Consider the following 6,000-nt stretch of genomic DNA (forward strand, 5'->3'; position numbering starts at 1 on the left):
TGCTTCTCTCCTTCAACAATTCCCCACCCTCACCCAGCCACATAAATGCACGCCGCCGATACGTCACCACGTCGAACATCGCATTGTCACTTCTGGTCGCCCAACCCACGCCAAGCCACGACGTCTAGCACCCGAACGGCAACGCGTCGTCAAGGCCGAGTTCGAATCCCTCATGCGTCAAGGGATAATACGACCCAGCAAGAGCAACTGGTCTTCGGCGCTACACGTCGTCACTAAGAAGAGCGGCGACTTACGACCATGCGGTGACTATCGTGCCCTAAACTCTCAGACTGTCTTCGACCGTTACCCAATCCCCAACATTCAAGAGTTTGGTTCCCAACTCTTCGGCTGCACCATCTTCTCTACAGTGGATCTGGTTCAAGCTTTCCACCAGATCCCTGTACACCCCGATGACATCCCGAAGACGGCCATTACCACCCCGTTTGGTCTCTACGAGTACGTCCGGATGCCCTTCGGCTTGAAAAACGCAGCACAAACGTTCCAGCGCTTCATTGACGAAGTTCTTCGTGGCTTACCCTTCTGTTTCGCCTACATAGACGACCTCCTCATCGCCAGCCCTGATGAAGCCACCCACCGCCGTCACCTCGAAGAAGTCCTCACCCGTCTACGTGACTACGGCATCCAAATCAACGCCGCCAAGTCGAACTTTGGATTGACCTCCGTAGACTTCCTTGGACACACTGTCTCCTCCACTGGTATTTCACCTCTGAGTACCAAGTGTGATGCCATCCGCCAGTTCCCGAAGCCCTCCACACAGAGACAACTCAAGCAGTTCCTAGGAATGCTTAACTTTTACAATCGCTTCATTCCTAAGTGTTCCCTCATGTTGCAGCCTTTGTATTCCCTCATTAGACCTTGCAAGCGTGGTCAGTCTATCAAGCTCGATTGGTGTCCTGAAGCCGACAAATCTTTCGCTTCTGCGAAGACTGCCCTAGACACCGTCGCCACCCTCAGTTTCCCTGCCCCGGAGGCCCTCACATCAATCGCTACTGACGCCTCCAACGACGGAATCGGCGCCGTCTTGCAGCAATTCGTCGACAATGCTTGGAAGCCGCTCGCCTTCTTCTCCAAGAAACTGAGCAACGCTGAGAAGAACTACAGCACATTCGACAGGGAATTGCTTGCTGTCTACAGAGCTGTCCAACGTTTCAGATATTTCCTAGAAGGTCGACAGTTCGTCATCTTCACTGACCACAAACCCCTCACTACCACCTTCCACGCTAACAAAGCCAGCTACACACCTACACAGCTCCGCCACTTACAGTACATTTCTCAGTTCTCCACAGACATAAGATACGTACAAGGTTCCAAGAACGCACCCGCTGACGCCCTCTCCAGAAACATTCACGCAGTCTCAACGCAGTCTCCTGTCATCGACTACGCCGCCATTGCAGCTGCACAGGCCAACTGCGACGACTTGCAGCGTCTGTTGGACAACCCTTCCCTCAGGATGGAGAAGATTCAAGTACCTGGCACAGACATCCATCTGTATGCTGACGTCTCCACCGACAACCTTCGCCCCTTCCTACCTCCGTCATTCCGCCATCAACTCTTCCGCCACCTTCATGACCTTGCACATCCTGGCATCCGTGCATCCCAACGGATGTTGACGTCCAAATTCATCTGGCCAAGTATTAACAAGGATGTCAGACACTGGGCCCGCACCTGCCTCCAGTGCCAGGCTTCCAAGGTAACGAGACACACGTTTTCTCCACTAACTTCTTTCCCGCTCGTCTCTGCCAGATTCAGCCACGTACACGTCGATATCGTCGGCCCCCTCCCATACTCCAACGGCTTCAAGTACGTGTTTACCTGTGTCGACCGCTTCACTCGCTGGCCAGAGGCGATTCCACTTCCCGACATCAACACTGACACCGTTGCACGAGCGTTCGTCGACAACTGGGTTGCTCGCTTCGGTGTCCCGACCAACCTCACCTCCGACAGAGGCAGCCAGTTCGAGTCGACCCTCTGGAGCAAGGTAATGGCCATCCTTGGTATCCGCCGTTACCGCACTGCCAGTTACCATCCTCAGGCCAACGGCATGGTAGAGCGCTTTCACCGCCAGCTGAAGGCCGCCCTCTACGCCCATGCCCTCAACAATGAGCTCTGGTCAGTGGCCCTGTCCCTTGTGCTCCTTGGAATCAGAACCTCACTCAAGCTTGACATTGGCCACTCTCCTGCTGAACTCGTTTTCGGCACCACCCTCAAGCTTCCTGGAGAGTTTGTCGCAGACGTGCCTCCTTCCACCTCCTGTACTCCACACGACTTCGCCTTCCAGCTGAAGGAGACCATGGCCAACCTCCACCCCGTCCCGCCACGCCACGCCAAGTCTACTAAAACCTTCGTGAGCCAGGACCTACTCCAGTGCACCCACGTCTTCGTCAGGACGGACGCCGTAAGAAAAGCCCTCCAACCTCCGTACGAAGGCCCTTTCGAAGTCCTACGACGCACCAGAAAGACGGTCACGATCAAACGCAACGGAAAGCGTGACCACGTCTCCATCGATCGCGTCAAACCGGCCTACCTTTTCGACCCCACGGACACTCCCGTCAACACCACTCCCATTCCCACTCCTTCCAGGCAGCCCCGAACCTCCAAGACTGTCTCATTTCAACAATAACTCGGAGGGGGGTTATGTAGCAGCACGCTACCACTGCTAGTGTCCCCGAAGCGTACACGTCATACTGTTTGTAAAATTATTATTCTGCATCAATTTATTATACATGCCTTTTAAATTATACAGTATGTTGCAAAAATTATATATAGTACGAGGATCACTGTTGTATTGTTCAATATATTTATATCTATATTTATTTGCATACTTTGTTCATAGCTTTAATTATTTACAATGTAATATGTATGTCATGGCGGACGGGCCAATAAAAATTAATTCCTAAACTAGTCACGCAGTTTGAGCTACTCCTGCCAACGATTAGGGAAGATTACTTCATTCCTGATGAGACGATCCAGCCTCATCATACTCTAGCCGTATAAGTTCTTTCCGGTATACCTTCGGCAATATCACTTATCGTCTCTCGCACATTAACGCATCATCATTGGGGCAGGTACTTTCCACCCACTGGCGGAATAGTACTCCCCCTTCCAATTTTCTTCAAATATCTCACCTGCCGCTCTGTACTCTTTCATACAGATCCCATAAGTCGGGGTAATTTTTCTGCAAACCACTGAAACTTCTTACGCCTGCTCTTCTCTCTCTCTCTCTCATAAACAAGCGAATAAAATTATATACTTTCGTTTTACTTCCTCGTTCCTCCTAGAACAGGGGCCTCAGTTCATGCAACGCCACCTTGGCGCGCACTTTACGTAGTGATATTGGCTTCGGGTTCGTACTGTCCTCACACTCAGGTTTTCCACAGTTTTCTCTACTCGAGACCCTCACTGGTCTCACTTGGTCCTTAGATCAGTCCCACCGTGTGATCATCACCCTCGTGACAGCAGGAACTGGAAATAACCCCGGGTGTTCTCTCTCAAGATGGTTTGTCTTTTCCAAAACAACTGGTACCTCCGATACTGTGGGTGTGGGGTACATTTTCCCACCAACTAAATATTTCCCTTGTATAACATTCACACTTACAACTGGCAACTCATCTACCAGCACCACCATAGCTTGTCCCTCGTATAGAGATGACTGTAGGACTATGAATACTAAAGGTATCTTTACTTGGCCTACTATTACGCTACAAAGAAGGGTCTTGATTGAGAGGATTAGGAGAGGAACAGAAGGAGTAATTGGTGAGGAACAGTGTGGGTTTAGGACAGATAGGGGTTGTGTAGATCAGATTTTTGTGGTAAGATAGATATATGAGAAAGCTATAGGAAAAGATAAGGATGTTTTTTGGGCTTTTATGGATCTGGAAAAGGCTTACGACAGGGTAGACAGGAAAGCACTGTGAGAGGTACTGCAGATATATGGGATAGGAAGAAAGCTGTTAAGAGAAGTCAGGAGTTTTTTACGAGAGTAGTAGAGCTTGTGTTAGGATTAGAAATGGTGAGAGTGAATGGTTTGAGGTAAAGGTGGGATTTCTTCAGGGATCTGTTATGTCGCCCTGGCTGTTCAATCTTTACATGGTGCAAGAGGTGTATGCAAGGGTAGTGGGTCAGGTGTTGGAGATTGTTAAAGAAAATTGAGAAAAGTGGGAGGTGAGCCAGTTGTTGTTTACTGACGACACTGCGCTTGTAGCAAGATCAGAGGAGGAATTGAGGAAGTTAGTGACAGAGTTTGAGAAGTTGTGTGAAAGAAGGAAGCTGAAGATAAATGTGGGCAAAAGTAAGGTGATGAGATGTACAAGGGGAAAGAGTGACAGCAGGCTGGAAGTGAGCATAAAGGATGAGAGACTTGAGGAAGTGGATAGTTTTAGATACTTGGTTGCAAATGTGGCAGGAAAGGGAGGAATGGGGGTGGAGGTAGAACGTAGATTAAGAGAAGCGAGTAAATGCCTTAGTAGATTAAAAGGTGTAATGAGAAATAGACATCTGGAAATGGATGGTAAGAGGAGGTTATATGAAGGAGGGATTGTGCCGACAGCACTGAACGGGGCAGAAACACGGAACATAAGAGAGGAAGAGAGAAGTAGTTTGAATGTGTTTGAGATGAAATGTCTGAGAAGTATGATAGGGGTTACTAGGCTAGATAGAGTGAGAAAGGGAGCTGGGAGATAGGGCTGGTGAAAGAGTATTTCGATGGTTTGGACACATGGAAGGAATGAGTGAAGAAAGATTAGTAAAAAAAAAAGTGTGAAAGGCAGAGGTGGAAGGAGTGAATATGAGGGGCTTCCTAGGATGAGATGGATGGATGGGGTGAAAGGGGCATTACAAAAGAGGGGAATGTGTATGGAGGAAGGACGGGAGAGGACAGAAGATAGGGGTGAATAGAGAAGGGCTGTGTATGGATGATGCTGGGATGCATGAAGGGGAGTGGGTGGGAGGTGTTGGGTGAGGAAGTATGTATAAAAAAAAAATTAACGCAGCCCGAATGGATTTCTCCCCGTCTTCTTTTTTGCATGGGGGGGGGAGGGGGGTCGCCGAATTTATGAAGCGGCCTTGCTGTGGATGTGCTGTCTTGCTACACTGCTTCTGACCCAGGGAAGTGAACAGGATGCAGGGATGACCCGTCATTCAGGAGGTGCCAAGATAAGAGGGAGGGAGGAGGGTGGAGGGGAGTGGAATATATAGGAAATGAAATGAGTGGGAGTGGTTTCTATGCTTTTTTCTTTTTAGCTACCCCCCCGTGGAAGGGAGAAAAAGCCTTTGGTATATATGTGTGTATGTACTATTACGCTCTCTCCAACTACTGAACTTTTCATCAAATTTCTCAGCATTAGAGACTGGAGTGTTCCTGATTCACGTAGGATAGTGACTCGCTTCCGGTCTCCTCCTATGGAGACAAAGCTTTGGAACAGAAAAGGCTGATATCCCTTTCAGTGGTTTTTAATTTTACCCTCCAAATTATTTACACTTTTACCCCCATTCGCCTCTGATGGGCTGCTATTTATCTCCAAATTTACCAATACCACTGTTTTGGCTACACTCTCCCTGGGTCTTAGCTGTAGCGGAGGTATTTCACTTTTACTCGTTAACGCTACGGGCTAGACCCCTCCAACTCTCTTCGTCTTCTCCAACAATCTCTCACCAAGTGGCCTACCACATCACAGTAAAATCACGACTTAATCCGTGCTGACTTACTACAATCATCTGTTCTGACTTCTACGGGTTTGATAGTTGACCCAACTAATAAGAGCCAGATTCTCTGTCTATTAATCGTCAGGTCTCCTCTCCTCTGTGAGAAAAAGAGAATTTCCTTGCAGAAAGTCTTATCAGTTCATATTTATCTGCTAATATTGCGGCATCCTCCCACTTGGAGACTTATTTTTCCTGAAGATACAATGACATCTCTTTAAGGATAGATTTCAGACACTCCTCTGCCAATAGCAGTCCCTACTAAATTCTACATGCGACATG

Source organism: Oratosquilla oratoria, chromosome 27, assembly GCF_046742065.1.
Source record: "Oratosquilla oratoria isolate Oo_2021 chromosome 27, ASM4674206v1, whole genome shotgun sequence".
NCBI classification, from domain to species: domain Eukaryota; kingdom Metazoa; phylum Arthropoda; class Malacostraca; order Stomatopoda; family Squillidae; genus Oratosquilla; species Oratosquilla oratoria.